General features: G+C 42.5%; 1 pseudogene; it reads left to right on the top strand.

The window, feature by feature from the left end:
• The window catches only part of LOC117367775, a 49846-nt pseudogene that overhangs the window by 13024 nt on the left and 15521 nt on the right, over nucleotides 1–21301 (top strand).

Genomic DNA, 21301 nt, shown 5'->3' with positions numbered 1-21301 from the left:
GCACAAAGTCCAATATGATCCCATCCTGCATGGGTTCCATTACGAACTGCTGGAACAGTTCACCTTGTAGAGAATCCAGGAACTCTCTAATTCTAGAATAGAATTAGGCAATAGGACGTTGATTGGGCAATAGGAATACCCCAATCAACTTCTGGCATGTTAACATTACCTATTAGCAAGACTTCCCCTTTTTTAGATATATTCTGAATGTCTACTATTAAATCTCTATCTACTTCTTCCGTCTGTGAAGAAGGCCTGTATATCACAACAATGTAAATATATTCACCATTCCCTTTTTCCAAATTGATCCACATTGCCTCTTCCTTGCCCTGCAGATCCTACAATTGTGTGGCTTTAATATGATCTTTAACATATAACACTACTCTCCCCTCCTTTTCTTCCTACCCTGTCTTTCCTGAACAGTTTATAACCTAGTATAACTACATCCCAGTCATGGTTCTCCGTGAACCACGTCTCCTTGTTCGCCACTATATCCAACTCCTCTTCTTCCATCACAGCTTCTAGATCCAGAATCTTGTTTCCCATACTTTGAGCATTAGTATATACTGCTTTTCAGACATTGCTCCCTTTTCCCATCCATGTATTGGTATTCAGTGATTTACTTACCTGAGAGCTTATACTCACCTGGGAGCTTTGATCCTAGCATTTTATTTGCTTTCTTGGCCATTGCCGCACATTGGGCAGAAGGTTTCAACATATTGTCCATGATGACACCCAGATCTTTTTCTTCAGTGCTGACCCTCAAGGTGGACCCTAGCATCTAGTAACTATAATTTGGACTATTCTTCCCAATGTGCATCAGTTTGCATTTGTCCACATTAAATTTCATCTGCCATTTGGACATCCAGTCTTCCAATTTCTTAAGGTCTTCCTGCAATTTTTCATAGTTCACATGCGTTTTAACAACTTTGAACAGTTTAGTGTCATCTGCAAATTTAATCACCTCACTCGTAATTCCAATTTCCAGATCATTTATAAATAAGTTAAATAGCACCGGTCCCAGTTTAGATCCCACTATTTACCCTCCTCCATTGATAAAATGGCCATTTAACCCTACCCTTTGTTTTCTGTCCGCCACTATATCCAACTCCTCTTCTTCCATCACAGCTTCTAGATCCAGAATCTTGTTTCCCATACTTTGAGCATTAGTATATACTGCTTTTCAGACATTGCTCCCTTTTCCCATCCATGTATTGGTATTCAGTGATTTACTTACCTGAGAGCTTATACTCACCTGGGAGCTTTGATCCTAGCATTTTATTTGCTTTCTTGGCCATTGCCGCACATTGGGCAGAAGGTTTCAACATATTGTCCATGATGACACCCAGATCTTTTTCTTCAGTGCTGACCCTCAAGGTGGACCCTAGCATCTAGTAACTATAATTTGGACTATTCTTCCCAATGTGCATCAGTTTGCATTTGTCCACATTAAATTTCATCTGCCATTTGGACATCCAGTCTTCCAATTTCTTAAGGTCTTCCTGCAATTTTTCATAGTTCACATGCGTTTTAACAACTTTGAACAGTTTAGTGTCATCTGCAAATTTAATCACCTCACTCGTAATTCCAATTTCCAGATCATTTATAAATAAGTTAAATAGCACCGGTCCCAGTTTAGATCCCACTATTTACCCTCCTCCATTGATAAAATGGCCATTTAACCCTACCCTTTGTTTTCTGTCCGAGAACCAATTCTTAATCCACAATTGAATATTGCCTCCTATCCCATGACTCTTTAATTTTCTCAGGAGCCTCTCATGAGGAACTTTATCAAAAGCTTTCTGGAAATCTAGATACTACATCAACCAGCTCGCTTTTAACCACATATTTGTTCACACTTTCAAAGAACTCAAGCAAATTGGTGAAGCAAGACCTCCCTTGGCTGAACCCATGCTGACTCTGTCTCATTAAATCATGTTTGTCTACATGTTCCACAATTTTATTTTTTAGAATTGTTTCCACTATTTCATCCGGCACTGAGGTCAGGTTTACCGGTCTGTAATTCCCTGGTTCTGCCCTGGAACACTTTTTTAAAAATCAGCATAATATTGGCCACCCTCCAATCTTTAGTTACTACAGATAATTTTAGTGACGGGTTACAGATCACTAACCACAGATCAGCAATTTCATATTTGAGTTCTTTCATCCAGTCCAAGTGATTTATAACTCTTTAACTTGTCGATTTGGCATAGTATATCTTCCAGGTTCACCGAGATTTATTTCAAGTTCTCCTCCTCATCACCCTTTAAAACCATTTCCAGTTCTGGAAGATTTCTTACATTTTCCATAAAGACCGAAGGAAAGAATTCATTCAGTCTCTCTGCTATGGCTCTATCTTCCCTGAGTGCACCTTTTACTCCTTTATCATCCAAAAGTTCCAGGCATTCCCTCACAGGTTTCTGCTTTTGATGTATCTAAAAAAAATTGTTACTATGAGTTTTTGCCTCTTTGGCAAATTATTCTTCATATTCTTGTTTAGCTTTCTTTATCAATGTTTTGCATCTAGCTTGCCAGTGCTTATGTCTCTTCTTATTTTCTTCATTGGGATCCTTTTTCCATTCTTTAAAGGTTGTCTTCTTGGCTGTAATAACCTCTTTCACTTCACATTTTAACCATAGTGGCTCTCGTTTTCTCTTCTTTCTATCTTTTTTTAATACGTAGAATTCATCTGGTCTGGGCTTCCACAATGATATTTTTAAAAAACATCCATGCCTGGTTTACACTTCTGACCTTTGCCACAGACCCTTTTAGCTTCTTTTTAACCATTTTCCTCATTTTATCATAGTTGCCCTTGCGAAAATTAAATGCCACTAAAGTAGATTTCTTTACGTCATTCCAGTTATCAGCTCAAATTTGATCATGATCACTGTTTCCCAGCGGACCCAAAACAGTTACCTCCTGTATTATGTCCTGCATTCCACTAAGGGCCCAATCTATAATAGCTCCCCCTCTTGTTGGTTCCTGGACCAGTTGCTCCAAGAAGCAGTTATATATGATGTCTAGGAATTTCACCTCCCTAGCACTCCCAGATATAACATTTATCCAGTCAATGTTGGGATAATTGAATGCCTGAAATGCCCCTGGACCACATTGTGAAGTTTTGGCATTCTGAGGATTCCAGTGGAGCTGAAAGTGCAGCTAAGTGACTGTTTCATATTGTTTGGAGATATACTTGACAACTGGGCATGTTAACGTTTAGATTTGGATTTTTGTGTGCTTTGTTTAGCATCTTTGTGCCAACAGTTGGATGCTGGGAGTTTACCTTCTCAATCGTTAATGTGCCCTGAGTGATGAAAAAGTGTTGCATATAGTGACGTTTAAAATAATCTACAAAATAGCACTACATTGACTTTTGTCCATGAAGTGGATTTTTTTTTACCGATGAAGCTCAACTGAGGTTTTTCTCCACTTCACATTTTTTGTGTCATTGTTAGGCTGATTTCTTTTGGGGGCCTGTGGGTAAACTTCTGGTGTACCTTGTGTATCTTGTGTGTGATTGATTTTTTCTATGCTCTCTCCTTATTTTTGTTGGTATTTGAAATCACCCATTATTATACTGTTGCCCAATTTGCCAGGTTTTCTAATCTCTGAAAACATTTCTTCATCTGTCTGCTCATTCTGTCCTGCAGACAGTAGTGTAATGCTACCTTTATATTCTTTCCCTTCACATATGGAATTTCTAACTATATGGATCTGTGTCGGGCAGAATGTTTGTTTTCTATGATTCAGTTCCCTCTTTAACATATAGTGCAACCCTCCCTCTAATTTGATCTACTCTTTCATTGCAATATAATTGTCCCATTGATTGTCCTCCTTCCACCAGGTCTCTGAGATGCCTATTATATGTATTTCATCATTCAGTGCTATATACTCTAACATTCTTACTTTAGTTTTTAGACTTCTAGCATTTGTGTATAGACACTTCAAATTGTGTTTTTTCCTTGTATCTACAAGCTGCTTCCCTCATAAACACTCTTGACTTTCTTTCATCATTTTTGAAACCTCTCTATTGGGACTCCTTAAATGTTCTGATTCAACAGTATCCTTCAAAGATACTGCACACCAAACAACTGGGCAACTGTCGGCTTTCTCCCCCCTCCCCCATCCTAGTTTAAATGCTGCTCTATCTCCTTTTTAAACGTTAGCACAAGCAGTCGGGTTCCATCCCAGTTAAGGTGGAGTCCATCCTTTCAGAATAGGCTCCCCCTTTCCCAGAAGGTAGCCAAGTTCCTAACAAATCTAAATTCTTCAACCCTGCACCATCGTCTCAAACATGCCCTGAGACTTAAGAGCTCTGCCTGTCTTTTGTGTCCTGCACGTGGAATGGGGAGCATTTCTGAAAGTGCTATCATGGAAGATCTGAATTTAAGCTTTCTATCTAAGAGCCTAAATTTGGCTTCCAGAACCTCCCTCCCATGTCATTATTACCAACATGTCATTATTACCGACATGTACCAGGACAGCTGGCTCCTCCCCAGCACTATCTAATATCTTATCTAAGTGGTGCGTGAGGTCTGCCACCTTCGCACCAGGCAGGCAAGTGACCAGACGATCCTCACACCCACCAGCCACCCAACTTTCTAAATGCGTAACGATTGAATCTCCTACTACAATGGAATACATCTAGTCTGGGCTTCCACGATGACCACTTAGAACTTTGAGGTCTTTTTTTTTTTTTTTTTTAATAATTCTTTATTCATTTTCAAATTAAACAACAAGTGCACAAAAGAGTATATGACAAACAAATTATTCCAGAATAGCACTTTGATATCTGCCATATAGACTTCTAGTAAAATCTATAAACCCCCCATCATCCATCCTTCGTCATATTTTCAATAAAAATATACACATATTATATATCATAGTATAACATAATAAGTAACATTATTTCCAACTCCTTCCCCAACATTAGTGTGCTAAAAAAGAAAACGAAAAGGAGAAGAGAAGAAGTGATGACTATTCACTACAATATTTTGCCAATGGCCCCCATATTTTTATAAATTTAGTATATGTCCCTCTTTGTACAGCTATTGCTCGTTCCATTTTAAATATATGGCATAATGTATTCCACCAAAATGTATAACTAAGGTTTCTGTGATTTTTCCAATTGTTGGTTATGTGTTGGATGGCAACCCCTGTCATAACTAATAAAAGTTTGTTGTTCTCTGATGATATTTGAGGTCTGAGGGTGCAATGCGACTGTCGGTGATAGACTTCTCAAAAGTGCACTATGAGAATAAGAGAGCTTCTGCTTTTTCCATCATAGGAGTAACTCTGTAGAACAAGTTAACTGGACCACAAAGATATTCAGAAGTTCAAGAAAATGCTTAAGACTACACTTTTTGTAGAAGTATTGTAATGAATGATGATTCCTGTTTACTCTGGTTCTGGATTGCTATATAATAGAATGCTGTGGATAAATTGTTTATACAGAATGATTTGAAATGTTTTTTGATTGTATAAATTTTGTTTTTGTATGTTTTTAGTTATTTTATGAATGTTGCTATTTGTAAGCCGCCTAGTAATAGGCGGTTGAGAAATTTGTTAAATAAATAAAATAAATACAATGGCTGTCCTAACTCCTCCCTTCTGGGCTGAAGCCCCTAGAGCTAGATCCTCGGTACAAGCGGATATTGCATCTGCATCTCTTGGTGGGCAGGTCCTGGCTACAGGATTATTTCCTGCATCACCAGAATGATGTTCTTCTTTTAGGAAACCTCCCTTCTCCAAGGCAGCACAGAGGCTGCCAGATTGGAAATGGGACTTCTCTACAATGTCCCTCTATGTAATTCTCTGTCTCCCTCAGCTCCTCCAAGTCTGCAACTTTAGCTTCAAGGGAACGTACTTAATCTCTGATAGCCAGGAACTCCTTGCAGTGAGCACTCACATATAATTTCTCGCTAACTGGGAGATAATCATACATGTGACACTCGGTGCAAAATTTTTTTAATTTTTTTTTAAATTTAATTTAATTCTTATATACCGCTAATAACCGTGAGGTTTCTAAGTGGTTTACAAAAATGATGCATTAAAGATAGAATAAATAAAAACTAAATAAATAAGATACGTACTTGGAAATTCCCTAACTGTCCCAGAGGCTCACAATCTAACTAAAGTACCTGAAGAAACAGTATGAAAAATAAAAATAAAAAGACAGAGATAGAGATAGAAATAGAAATAGAAATGAAATATTCCAACAAGTAATGAATAAATAATTTAAAGATAGAATTAAAATAATAATTAAAGTAAAAAAAATAGAGATAAAAATAAGCATAGAGAGAAACAGAAATACTCCAAAAAAGCATCAAGATCATTGACTTGTAATTATTATGATCATTTAACACCAGATCTTAAATGCCTTTCCGGAATACATCATATCCTTATCCCTCTCCATACCCACCTCCATCTCCACCCCAATTCACTTCAACCACCATTCACATTCTATTCTTTAACTGCCGTCAACCCCAGTTCCGATGACTATCATCTGGGTCCCGAGTTTCCTCCAAGAACAGGCGACATCTCTGGCAAGGTAATCTCCACCGCTGCCGCACATGATGCGAGATCCTCAGAGGTAGACCCTTCGGAATGGGTAGATCCCCTCTTGCTGCTGGACTACTGTCTACATCAGGGGTACCCACACTTTTTTGGCTTGCGAGCAACTTTTAAAATGACCAAGTCAAAATGATCTACCAACAAAAAAATTTTAAAAAACACAAAGCACAATGTACGCAGAGAAAGTGTTAATTAGCATTTGTATTCGGGGTTCTTTTCAGAGGTCAAGGCAGATGACTTTAAAATATGCAATGTTACCTCAGTAACAACTATACAAAAATAGACAAATATACCCCCTCCCCTTTTACTAAACTGTGATAACGGTTTTTAGTGCAGGGAGCTGCACTGAATGCCCCGCGCTGCTCCTGACGCTCATAGGCTCCCTGTGCTCAAAACCACTATTGCGATTTAGTAAAAGGGGGCCATAGTGCAAAACAAAGACAGTAGACATAAATTCTCAAAATAGACACATTTTGATCATCTAAATTGAAAATAAAATCATTTTTCCAACCGTTGTTGTCTGGCGATTTCACGGGTCTCTGGTTGCACTTCCTTCTTCTGACTGTAAATCCAATATTTCTTTCTTTCTGCTCCCCTCTTTATTTCTGTCTTTCTTTTTCTCTTCCCCTCCCCCCCCCCAAGCCATCACGCCGTTTTCTCCCTGCTTCCCCAAGCCACCATGCTAATTTCTCCCTGCTTCCCCAAGCCAGGCCTGGTGCCTACATGCACCAGGCCCACAAGCCTTCACCTCCAACATCAGAATTGACTCGTGTTGCCTTTGCGATCTACTGGTTGAATGAGATCGACCATTTGGGCACCCCTGGTCTACATCTTATTATTGAGGTGCTTAATTAAATCCTATTGAGCTACTGGGTGTGTTAGACTGGTATAGAGAGCTTTAAGTTAATTTGTATGCTTTATTTAGTTTTTGAGTCTTAGCAAGTAATAAAATGTAATAAGAATATGTAATAACTTGTTCACCTGTTGCCCTATGTAGAATAATTGACTAAATTATGACTATAAGTAAAGGAAATGAGCTAGGGGTGGGTGGGTGGGAATGCAGACTAAGCCAAACTCTAGCTGCCAGAGAGTTCAAGCTTAAAAACTATAGCAGGCTTTTATTGCATGGAAACTAGCTAAGTAAAGTTTGTTCTTTTAAGATCTAAAACTGTCTTTATGAAGGAACATCTCCCAAATTAGCAAAGCTCCGAGCAAAATAATGTATACTTACCCAAAATTTCCTGTCTCCTCTCCTGTCTGAAAGATATATCCTCTCTTTTTCTTTCAGAGAGAAATATATCATCTGCTCCTCTCCTCTCAGAAGGATTGTCCTTGTTAAGATCAGCTGGGAAAATGTGTAGTGCATTCAATGTGCTTAGATACCCTCATTTCCAACAAGCTTCATAAGAATCGAAAGCAGGTCTTTCTCCAGCTAGTACAAGATTTTAGATCCCTCTCTATTAGAGTAGACTTCAAATACATATACGAAATGTGGAGGGTAACATGCTGACATCACTTTTGTGTGAGTTACGAGAGGCGTAAATATATGCTATAACATGTCTCCTTATTGTCTTCGTGTTTGTTTTCAGAGTAAACTCCTTAACACAAGTTTGGTGGGACACAGTTCCTACTCATAATATTATGCCGATATGGCAAACTATTATTTGCTTGGTCTAAGTGTTTATGCTTATTACCATATTTATGTTTTTACAATATTCATGTTTTATTGTTTGGTCAAAGTGTTTATGGTTTTTACCATATTCATATCTTTATGGTTCTTAGATTTCCATATTTAATGCACTTTAGGCTGTTCCATTTTTTGTAACTTGAATTCCAAATATGCCTTCATTTTGTATATTTTAAGGTTTGTTCTTTTAAGTACACACCTCTATATGTGTGGTTTTTTTAAACATTTACCTCTGGTACGTATCATATTTGTATGTATTTTTAATTGTTATTATCGTTGTTCTGTTCTTTAGGTTACTTTTACACCCCTGAGGAAGGCCCCTGTGGTCGAAACATGGACCGTGTTGGGGGTCCAGTATATGCTCTATTACAAAGGTACTTTACATGCCTGCCATGGCTTGTTTTATTTATATGTATACCTGTGCAAATTTTAACTGGAATTCTATATTTTAAATAAACGTATCACACAGTGGTCTGACCAGTGTCTCTTCCCCACTTCCTTTTTCTGTTTCTATAGCTTGCCCGTAGGGTTGCTTTTTTCCTTTGTATTGTTTGATAAACTGTTTAAAAAAATCAGTAACGTGTATCTCAGAAACCTGACGTGCTAGCTGAATTTCAATTACAGATCTGAAATCAGCATCATTAAAATAACTAACAACACTTCTTAAGTTCTCAGTAGCAAAGAAAACTTTTTTTGGGGGGGGGGGAGGGGGACCAGTGTAATCTATACATGTATGGATTGAATATCCATGCCTAGTTAACCTATACACTTTTGTGTCCTATGCCCTTACTATATCTCTTTTGCTCTTCATATACCATTATACTATCAGGCTATTATAAAGAAAACCAAAAAGCAGTGTTGACCTACAATATTTTAAGAATTTGTATAATTATTTAACTATATTTCTGTTTTAAAATCCAGGAAAGAAAATAGTTTGGACTGCTTAGCTGGAATTAACTGACAGTGATAGAGAATGTGCCTTACTTAATTTAAACCTTTATTGGCAAGACAATAGAATTCTTTGGGATGCTCTTACCTATATAACAGGTATTTATAAATGCTATTCTATTTTATATGTGAAGTTATGCTTATGTTTTATTAATGTTTGATATACCGCTTAAGCATATTACAGATCTAAGCAGTTACAATAAAATACAGATACTTAGGAAAATAAAGGAACCATCTCCCAAATTAGCAAAGTTCTGTGCAAAATGATGTATACTTACCAAGAGAAATGTCCTGTCTCCTCACCTCTCAGAAAGATTGTCCTTGTTAAGATCAGCTGGGGAAATGTGGAGGGTAATGTAAGACTATTAGAAGAGTAATTTGAGCCTAGGGCTGGGTGGGCAGAGGCAATTCACAGGTTGCTTTGAAAACTATGCTTTACAACCTCTCTTAGAACCAGGATTAAGTACTGTGACAGTTCCGAACCGTTAGTCAGCTCTGACACACAGGTGAGACGAGAAACTGTGCTTCCAGGCCACCGAGAGAAGCAGATTTATAGTAATAAGACAGTATAAACCACCCAGAGCTGTCTATCCACCATTATCCCAGGACAAGCAGGCAGCATATTCTCACACAAGGGTGACGTCACCGACGGAGCCCCGCAGCGGACAGCCTCGAAAGCAGATTTGCTTGAAGATCTTTCTAAGAGCTTCCGAGTGCTGCACCGCGCATGCGCGCGTGCCTTCCCACCCAAACTAGGGGTCGCGTCTCCTGTGAGGATCCTCAGTTGAACGTTTTCAGTGGCGCTGAGAAGACCTGTTTCTCTTAGCTCTGCAGCGTTGTGCCTTCTCTTCACCGCGGCTGGATTTTTGATTTAGTCGCTGTGTTCGCGTGTATTTTGTTACAACTTTTACCCCCCCCAAAAATAATATATATATTTTACTTTTGTTTCGTCTCGTTTGCCGTCGGGTACGGGGGCTTTGGGCCTAGGCCTAACCCTTCACCTTCCTGCGGTACGGACTTTATTTTTTCTATGTCTCGGCCTTTAACCGGGTTTAAACGTTGTTACAAGTGCGGCTGGACGATTTCCATCACCGACCCTCATAGTCGGTGTATGGTTTGTTTGGGAGACAGTCATCAACCTGAAGATTGTTTTCGCTGTCTGACCCTTCAGCCTCGAGCTTTTCGCCGCTGTTGTGACCGGTTTGTTCAGCTCTTCGCAGTTATGGAACCCGATAAGACCTCGACCTCGGCGGCGACTTTGGTCTCGAAGATCTCGACTTCAGGGGTTGCCTTGGGCTTGAAGACCTCGCCCTCCACTCCGGTGCCGACCTCAACCTCGAAGACCTCGGGGTCTTTGGTTTTGAAGGCCTCATTGACTCCTTCGAAGTCTGCTCCTGTGGGTAAGTTTCCTGCCTCTTTTTCAGGTGCCATACCTAAGAAGCCACCGGAGTCTCTGCCTCTGCCATATGTTTTGGAAATCCTGTTGTCAGGTGGCACTTCTTTCAGTTCCTGGATTTCTTCTAAGCTGTGCTCTAACTGCAGTTTTGAAGTTCAAATATGTTTATTGATTTAAAAAAAAAAATACAATAACACATAAAGTATTCGGTAAGAAATACATTGAGAAAAATACATATTATTGTTAGGTTATTCTACCATTCTCCTTTATGTTATGACTCCAAAGTGTACGAAACCATCATTCTAACTGCAGTTTTGGCTGTTAAAGTATTTGATTATAGTTGGAACTGGCAATTTGGGTATCTCTTTGGAGCCATTATGAGCTCCACAGATCCTATTTTGTCAGTGACTGCGCAGAAAAATGCAGGTATTTCAAAACATCTAATTCTTCTAGTTGCGGAAGAGGGTGTGTTTAATGATGCCACATCTTTAATAGTGGTTGACCTTATAAAAAAATTTTCATCAAATGCTACAAATTGGGCTTCTGAAATTATTTTGCAACTGTTTTTAGAATATATTGGGAGTCCATTCTTTGGATTTACTATGGCAAAATTTACAAAGTTCTGGCTGTCTCATATCTTCAATGATGGATTAAATGAAATCACTATAACTGTGGCTACAGTATATTTAGCTTTCTTTCTTGCTGAATGGTGTAGAATGTCTGGAATTGTTTCTGTCACTGTTTTAGAACTACTTACAGACACTATAACATATAGCCCTGGAGTTGAGACATTTCTTGTTAGATTCTGGGAAGTTTTGACATTCTTGGCTAATAGTCTGATTTTCACTATTGTTGGCTTTATAATAACTGATAAAACATTTTGGGATATAACAGCTAATGATATATTTTATATCGTCATCCTTTATTTTGGATTGAATTTTATAAGACTTGTTGTTGTCATACTAAGTCCTTTGTTATCTCATGTGGGCTATGGACTTAATTGGCGTTGGGGAGCTCTCATTGGAGTGGAATGAGAGGAACTTTTACTTTAATTATTGCTCTTGTGGCATTTCAAGAACAAATATCCACAGATGCAAAAAAAACAAGATGCTTCTACACGTGGCAGTGGTTGTATTAATTACAATGTAATTAATTCTACTACAGTGAAAGTTGATTAACAAGTTAGGTTTAAGTGAAATTTCAGCCTCAGCGTATGGCAATGTACAGTGCTGTTCAACGTATAAGAGAAAGTCAGATCAACACATTAGCCATGTTGAAAATAGATAGACTTTTAGCAGATACAAACTGGACAATGGTTGAAAATGTAGCAGTGATTGAAGACCCATATGAAACTACAGAAAAAAAATGTAAAATATGAAGAATTATTCCCAAAATATGGGCCTACTTTGTGCCCAGATTGTCAGAAGGAAGTTCCAAGTCTCCCATCATCTCAAGAGATTGAAGATATGATTGAAGATATACCTAATGATTGCGCATGTTGAAAGCACAAATGACCAGGCAATACAACTCTGGAATGCTAAGCAGAAAAACAACAAGAATATTGATGAGTGCATCAGAAAACTGTATGGTTAATGTAGGAAAGTTTATGGACATCAAAGATGTCAGACAGTGCTGGGAAGTAAAAGGTATCTTTGTCTTTTTGAAACAACAGTTGGAACACTGGATGTACAACATCAAAGCACAAAATGTCAAACCATCAGAGGTCAAGATATTAAAAATGTTTTACCGACTAGTACGTAGTGAAGATTTTGAATTCACAACATTGTTGCCACACTGCTGCTCAGGACCGAGCTCTCCAGCGCTCCTAGTGGCTAGACATAAAAAGTACACCAGCGTGTGACCCGGACTGGAGTCACCTTGCAGGAACTGGATTGAACAAAAGGAACTCAAAATCAAAACACAACCACAGTTGTACAAATGTTCATAATGCAAATTTACTCTTCAAAATAAAAGTAAGGATGATCCAAACAAAGCAGGTAGTGCTGTTAGTAAAGTCTCATCAAAAACTCCAAGGGAAAAAAAAACAACTTAGCTAACAGTTCAGGGTTTTCCTCTTTTCCAAACACTAGTCAATATTATATTTCTCCTGAGGACTTGCTCTCCTCAGAACTACTGCCCCTCAGGATTCTCACTGCCTGCCCTCAAGCAAGTGGTAATGCAAAAAAAAAATTAAAAAAAAAAATATATATATATATAGTTCTCTGCTCTGGTACTCTCAAAGATCACAGTTCCCAAAACAGAAGCCTCCAGCAGCTTAAAAAGCACTGCTGGGCAGTGGAGAGTGTCCAAGGTTTGCCTTTCCAAAAGCTTTACAACAGCGCCTTCAAATTCCCTCTTTGGGTGTTTGCAAACCTCTCCCCAGAAAGACACTTTCAGCTTCTTAAATGCCAACCAAAAAGTCAGAGTTTCAAAAACAAAGTCCAAAACAAAACTCACAGTCTTAGGCTTCTTTCTTGCACCTGGTGATTAAGCCTACTTCCATTGGTTCAGGAAATTCTCCAAACTCCTGTGGCAATACTCCTTGTAGATCCATAGGAGTTTCTTCCTCCGATATTGGCAGATCCCGGGAGTCACCAGCTTGTACAACCTCCATAGGTGTACAGCTATCATCCCTGCTTGGACTGGGGAGTTCAACGGGAGAGAGAGACCTCAACTTTCTCCCTAGTTTGCTCCCCTGCCTGTTCCAAGCTGATGGCTTTTCAAGTGAGGAACCACACCCTGATCTAGCTGAGTCAGCCTGAAACTACACGGCTCTTGAGCTCCCCTGGTGGTGACCTGGATACAGAATATCTTGTGAATTCTTAGTTCTCCCGGCTCCCCCTGATGGATGATCAGGAAATCACTGGGACCAAGGCCAGGACGGATCCTGCCTGGTCACAACATATATTTTGATATTAATGAACACCTTTCCTGTAATACTGGATTTCATACCAACATTATATAGAATATATGAAGAGCTACAATTTCTCAACTACTTCTTCTCTGTTTTTTATACGAGGTTCAAAAAATATCAGACCTTATTCATAAAAAAATACTCGTATTCACTACACCAATCTCCTTCAAAGTAGTCCCCTTGGGCTATCACACACTGCTTCCATCAGTTCTGCCACTGAAGCAGCTCACATCTGGTCCATCGCATTCTGCATGATGTCTTCTCTTGACTGAACTCTGATCCCTTTCAGGGGCATCTTCAACATGAGGAAAAGCCAGAAGTCACACGGAGCCATGTCGGGAGAATAGGGAGCCTGAGGAATCATAGGTGTGTTGTGTTTGGCCAGGAAACCTCGGCAGCGTTTTTGTTTTTGTTCTTCTTGTATTGCAGGAGCGGAGAGGCAGAGGGGAAGGCAGGAGGAAACAGCCAGAGCAGGCTGTTAGACCGGGGTCGCGGCGAGAGTTAGCTCCGCCCACCCCCACCCGCGTCAGAGGTTACATCGGGCCCGGGCTCCCCCTATAAGAAGAAGGGAGCCAGGGCACGAGGTAAATCTCGGCAGCGTTTTTGTTTTTGTTCTTCTTGTATTGCAGGAGAGGAGAGGCAGAGGGGAAGGCAGGAGGAAACAGCCAGAGCAGGCTGTTAGACCGGGGTCGCGGTGAGAGTTAGCTCCGCCCACCCCCACCCGCGTCAGAGGTTACATCGGGCCCGGGCTCCCCCTATAAGAAGAAGGGAGCCAACGGCGCCCAGCCGTTCGGCGCACGGCGAAGGCGAGCGGCAAAGGCGCTCGCCTTAGCGAGAGCGCCTTTGCGAAGGAGCCTTGAGAAGGAGCCCAGACAGCAGCAGCAGCAAAAATCTTTTTTTCTCTCTCATTACTCTCTTCTCTCTCTACCCTTTCAGCTAGCTGCACGCCGGACACCACTCATACACACCGAGGAACCAAAAGAGCAGGGAAAAAGAAATGGAGGCTGCAGGAACCCAGCGGAGCTACCCAGTGTACTGCATCGAGTGTCATATGTATGACTACCTCCCCTCCGGGAGGCAGGCGTACATATGCGGTCGATGTCAGGAACTGGATAGCCTGAGGAAGGAGGTCAGGAGACTGCAGGCCAGGGTCCAGGAGCTGGAAGGACTGTGCACCTTAGAGGAACCATGCTGGACAACGGAGGATACCACCGGAGAGAGTCACGTCACGGAGCAAGTAAGAGAGCTCGAGAAATTCATCGAGGAGGCCTGCAGGATGGTGGCGGCTCAGGACAAACAGCACATCGGAATGGAACCAACAATTGGACAGAATCCACCAGACGCCATGAGAGTAGGATCTTGCGGAGGAGCTGGACAGACAGAGGAGATAGTGACCCAACCGAACCCAGAGGAAATTCTAACGGATCGCGACACGGACCTGAGACCAGAGAGACAACCAAGGAAGGGGAAGTCTGCAATTGTAGTGGGAGACTCAATCCTGAGAGAAGTGGACAGTCACATAGCAGGAGGGAGAGAGGACCGACTAGTGACATGTCTCCCGGGGGCGAGAACGAAGGACGTCATTGACAGAATAGAGAGAATCCTGGACGGAGCTGAAACAGAGGAGACAGCGGTGATAATCCACGTTGGAACCAACGACATCAGCAGGAGGAGCTACAACAGGACTACACTAACTGAGCAGTTCAGGATCCTGGGGAGGAAACTGAAGCTGAGGACAAGGAGGATAGCCTTCTCGGAGATCCTGCCAGTACCGAGGGCAGATGCTAAGAGACAGACCGAGCTGCAAGCAGTAAACGGTTGGCTGAGGAGATGGTGCGAAGAGGAGGGTTTCCACTTTGTACGGAACTGGACAACTTTTGGGGGGAAGAACAAGCTCTACAGGAGGGACGGACTGCACCTGAGCACGGCTGGGACGAGGTTGCTGGCACGCAACGTCCAGAGCAGCATAGACTTGGCTTTAAACTGAGGAGAAGGGGAAAGCCGACAGTCGACCTGACCTCGACACATCGGACCAAAGTATCAAACAAGGATACTGAACCAGAAATTTGTAAAAGAGGGCTCGGGACTGAGAGGGAACTTTTGGGAAAAGGACACAAGGACGCAATGCAGGGAGCCAATGCACAAACGAACCTAGCAAGCAGAATTAAGAGAGAGCAACAGGAGCCAGAGGGTCATCCAAACATGGGGGAGCAGGCTGAGGACAACATAGACACACCGCAGGATGGGGATGAACACAACAAAGCTCCGGGGCTGGCAACCCATGAGGAGGTTGGCAGGGGCGCCAAACCACGAGGAAAACCAGCGGAAAAGGCAAACAACCAGGACTTAAATTGCCTATACACTAATGCTAGGAGCCTAAGAGCCAAAATGGGAGAACTAGAAGTCATAGCCAGTACAAAGGACCTGGACATAATAGGAGTCACAGAAACGTGGTGGACTGACGACAACAAATGGGATGTGGCCATACCAGGGTACAAACTCTACAGGAGAGACAGGACACACAAGAAGGGTGGAGGAATAGCGCTTTATATAAAGGACTCCATACCTTCAACCAGGATAGAAACAACAGTAAGGGCGGTCGACTTGGAATCATTATGGATTAAGCTACCTGGAGGAGCTGGAGCAGACATAAAATTGGGCCTGTACTATCGCCCACCTGGACAAACGGAAGCACTCGACCAGGACCTGGAGGCTGAGCTGAGGCAGATATGCAAAAGCGGAAGCATGATGGTGATGGGAGACTTCAACTACCCTGGGATAGACTGGAGTATTGGACACTCAAACTGCACAAGGGAGACCAAATTCCTGGAAACCACGAGGGACTGTTTCATGGAACAGCTGGTCACGGAACCAACACGGGGGGATGCAACTCTCGACCTAATCCTCAATGGGCTAGGGGGACCTGCAAAGGAGGTGGCGGTGCTAGAACCCCTAGGAAACAGCGATCACAACATGATCCAGTGCAAGCTGGAAATTGGACCATCAAAGGTGAAAAGATCCACAGCGACAGCACTCAACTTCAAAAAAGGGAATTATGATGGCATGAGGAAACTGGTGGGAAAGAAACTCAATGGTAGCGAAAGGAAGATGGAGTCTGTAGAAAAAGCCTGGTCCCTACTCAAGGGCACGGTGCAAGAGGCACAGAACCTGTACATCCCCAGATTCAGGAAGGGGTGCAAAAAAAACCGAACAAAAAACCCAGCGTGGATAACAACTGCAGTGAAAAAGGCGATAAGTGACAAGAAAGCATCGTTCAAAAAATGGAAAAAGGACCAAACAAAGGACAACCAAAAGGAACACAAAGAACACCAAAGGAAGTGTCACCGTGTGGTTAAAAAAGCTAAAAGGGAATATGAGGAGAGACTGGCGGGGGAAGCAACAAACTTCAAATCGTTCTTCAGATATGTGAAGGGGAAGCAACCGGCAAGGGAAGAAGTGGGGCCATTGGATGATGGAGACAAAAAAGGAGTGGTAAAAGAGGAAAAAGAGATAGCAGACAGGTTAAATAAGTTCTTCACGTCAGTCTTCACGAGGGAGGATACATCCAATATTCCGGAACCGGAGGACATCGTAAATGGGGATCGGGATGAAAAGCTGGTCCAACTAGAGGTAAGCCAAGAGGATGTCCTCAGGCAGATAGACAGACTAAAGAGCGACAAATTGCCAGGTCCGGACGGCATTCACCCAAGGGTACTCAAGGAACTAAGGAACGTAATAGCAGAGCCACTTCGCCAAATATGTAACCTATCCTTAAAAACTGGAGAGATCCCGGAGGATTGGAAAATTGCAAATGTCACACCCATCTTCAAGAAGGGTTCAAGGGGGGACCTGGGGAACTACAGGCCGGTGAGCTTGACCTCGGTCCCGGGAAAAAAGATGGAAGCACTGATTAAGGACAGTATCTGTGAACACATAGAAAACAATGGACAGCTAAAGTCGAGCCAGCACGGCTTCTGCAAGGGTAGGTCATGCCTCACAAACTTATTGTACTTCTTTGAGGGGGTAAACAGACAGGTGGATAAAGGGGAATCCATTGACATCATTTACCTTGACTTTCAAAAAGCCTTTGACAAGGTACCGCACGAAAGACTGCTTAAAAAGCTGTGGAGACACGGGGTGCAAGGGGAGGTCCACCGATGGATCAAAAACTGGCTGGCAGACAGGAAACAGAGGGTTGGAGTGAAGGGCCATTACTCAGACTGGCATGGGGGTCACGAGCGGAGTTCCGCAGGGGTCGGTGCTGGGACCGCTCCTGTTCAATATATTTATTAATGACCTGGAGGCGGGAACAAATTGCGAAGTTATTAAATTTGCGGATGACACCAAACTCTACCGCAGGGTTGAAACCATGGAAGACTGCGAAGATCTGCAAAGGGACCTAACGACGCTAGAAGAATGGGCCAAAAAATGGCAAATGAACTTTAATGTAGGGAAATGCAAGGTCATGCATGTAGGGAAAAAGAACCCGATGTTCAGCTACAAAATGGGAGGATCACTGCTAGGGGTAAGTAACCTTGAAAGAGACCTGGGAGTGATGGTGGACATGTCTTTAAAGGCGTCGGCACAGTGCGCCACAGCCTCAAGAAAAGCAAACAAAATGTTGGGTATCATTAAGAAGGGTATCATGACCAGGACAAAGGAGGTCATCCTGCCACTGTATCGTGCAATGGTGCGACCGCATCTGGAGTACTGTGTCCAATATTGGTCGCCGTACCTCAAAAAGGACATGGCGGTACTTGAGGGAGTCCAGAGAAGAGCAACTAAACTGATAAGAGGTATGGAAAACCTCTCATATACTGACAGACTGAAAAAGCTGGGGCTGTTCTCCCTGGAAAAGCAGAGACTTAGAAGAGACATGATAGAAACCTTCAAGATCCTGAAGGGTATAGAAAAAGTAGACAGGGACAGATTTTTCAGATTACGGGGAACCACAAGTACAAGGGGGCACTCGGAAAAATTAAAAGGAGACAGGTTTAAAACAAATGCCAGAAAGTTCTTTTTCACCCAGAGGGTGGTGGACACATGGAACGCGCTTCCGGAGGCTGTGATAGGCCGGAGCACGTTACAAGGCTTCAAAGAAGGTTTGGATAGGTTCCTAGAGGATAAAGGAATTGAAGGGTACAGATAAGAGTAGCGGTAGGTTATAGGGATAGTCTGGGACCATTGCTCAGGCAATGGGCCTGATGGGCTGCCGCGGGAGCGGACCGCTGGGCGAGATGGACCTCTGGTCTGCCTCAGCGGAGGCAACTTCTTATGTTCTTATCAAATGTGAAGAATGGGCAGATGCGTTATCGTGATGGTACTGTCAATTGCCCGCTGCCCACAGGTCCGGCCGTTTGCATCTCACAGCGTTACGAAGGTGATGCAGAACCTCTTGGTAGTACCCCTTGTGCCTTATGGTGCATACTTGTGATGAACCACGCCACTGAAGTCAAAGAAGACGGTCAGCATACCTTTGACATTGCTGCGGACTTGCCTTGCTTTTTTTGGCCTCAGGGATTTTGAATGCTTCCATTGTGATGACATCAACTTGGTTTCTGGGTTGTACCCATAAACCCAGGACTCTTCATCAGTGATCACTGTGCTTAGGAAGTTGGGATCACTGCTCACAGTCTCCAGCATGTCCTGTGCGATCTCCAAATGGAGTTGCTTCTGCTCAATTGTTAGCAGCTTTAGCACGAACTTCGCTGAAATTCTCCTGAAGCCCAAATTCTCAGTCAAAATGGAATGAATGGATCCAACACTGATGCTCACCTCGTCTGCAAGTTCTCTGATCGTGATTCAATGATCCTGCATCACCAGGGTCCTCACTTGGTCAATGACAATCTCATTTCTGGATGTTGAGGGCCTACCACAATGCACTTCACTCTCCACTGATGTGCAGCCATCTCTGAAGCGATTGTGCCCATTGCTTCATCCCCGAAGGCCTGTTGATTTGTTTCCACTTGGAATTTGCCAAGCTTTACACAAAATTTAATGCAGTAGTGTTGTTCAACTTTTTCTGTCATTTTGTCAAAAACAAAAATCAGACGGTGCTCACTTGCATTTCCTCACTTATCGGCAGTCTGCCGGCGTCTGACAGCTTCTATAGGCAGGAAAAAATTCAAGCATGCGCATTAGGTTCAGACATTTGGTGTATGTGCTTGGCTGAGGAGCCAATGGGGCGAAGCTACCATCTGTGAGATTATGACTGAACGCCTCTAAGTCAGAATCCCCCCTAAACGGAACGATACCGCAGCGCCAAATATTTGCACCAAACCACGCCTCCCTAGCTTTATTTGTTTACGCAAGAAAAATTAAGGTCTGATCATTTTTGAATGGCCCTGATACATTTTGTACTAAAAGCATTATTAAAGGTTTTAGCTATAAGGAAGGCTTACATATTTCATCACTGGAACCAATTTAATATTTTTTATTTTATTAACTGGAATCACTGAGGTCATCCGTGCACATGTTGCCTCTACTTATGATACTGCTCTGCTCCTAATTAAAATTATGAGAATATTTCATTTTTCACCTTTTAAGAGCCTTATGTCTTTTCAAGATTGTGATGTTGAAACTTATATACATGCTGAACAAACAAATAAACAGACGTTCAAGCTGGAGATATGATATTGCAAAAGGGTCTGTCATAGGGGAAGAATATGTAAAGAACATAATTGATCAGATTTCAGATCAGAAGATTATTTCCCAGAAATTACAGACTGTTATAGAAACACTAGTCTTTAAGCCGTTACATTAATAGATGCTAGAATAGATGTGTGTGTCTGTCTTTCTTTCTCTCTTTCCTCGGGTGTTCACCCCCCCCCCGCCTGCTCCTCCTGTCCAGCAGTAGCCCTTCTCCCTTCCTTTTACCTCCCCCGTGTCCAGCAGCACCTCTTCCCTGCTCCCCCTGTCCAGCAGTACCTTTTCCCTGCTCCCCATGTCCAGCAGCACTCTTTACCTGCTCCCCCTGTCTCTCTTCCCTGCTCCCCCTGTCCAGCACCTTTCCCCTGCTCCCCCTGTCCAGCAGCACTCTTTACCTGCTCCCCCTGTCCAACTTCCCTGCTCCCCCTGTCCAAAAGCAATCCTTACCTGCTCCCCCTGTCCCTCTTCCCTGCTCCCCTTGCAGCCGGCTTCCTGGTGTCTTTGAACTACTGATGTTCCTCTTTAAAGCAGCCTGCTGAGGATCGCAGATGGCTGTAGCGAACCTCGCAGGCCACTCTGCACTTCGGTAGCACGTTCCCTCTGATGCAATCGCATACGTCAGAGGGAACGTGCTACCAAGGTGCAGAGCGGCCTGCGAGGTTCCTTAAAGCTGGCCGCAATCCTTAGCAGACTGCTTTGAAGAGGAGCAGCGCCGTCGGCACCGGTTGGTGAGTGAAGGCAGGAGGGGAGAGTCGCTGGTGTGTTCCCTGCCTCCGTGTTCCAAAATGGAATTCAGCACGGAGGGACACAGCACGGCAGTAGCTATCACAAAACCCTAAGTGCGCATGCACGCTTAGGGTTTTATTATAGAGGATATAAACAAGATGCTATGAAAGAGCTAGGATTATTAGAACGTGATTATCCAGAGTTGGTAATATCTGTAAAAACCAGTCAGGCAATCTGGACTGTGCTAAAAAATGTCTTAGAAACACTGAACATTTTAACATTGGGGGAGTTATCGATCAAAGAGAAGGAACCAAGCTGGAAAAGATAATACAATTAAAAATCAGGCAACTGACATCTTTTCCAACAACTATTCTGCCACCTGCTGTTGAAAATATTCTGTGTAATATCC

Source organism: Geotrypetes seraphini, chromosome 1, assembly GCF_902459505.1.
Source record: "Geotrypetes seraphini chromosome 1, aGeoSer1.1, whole genome shotgun sequence".
In the NCBI taxonomy this organism is placed as follows: Eukaryota; Metazoa; Chordata; class Amphibia; order Gymnophiona; family Dermophiidae; genus Geotrypetes; species Geotrypetes seraphini.
Note: the sequence above shows the minus strand (reverse complement) of the source record. Positions and strands in the feature narration are given on the sequence as shown.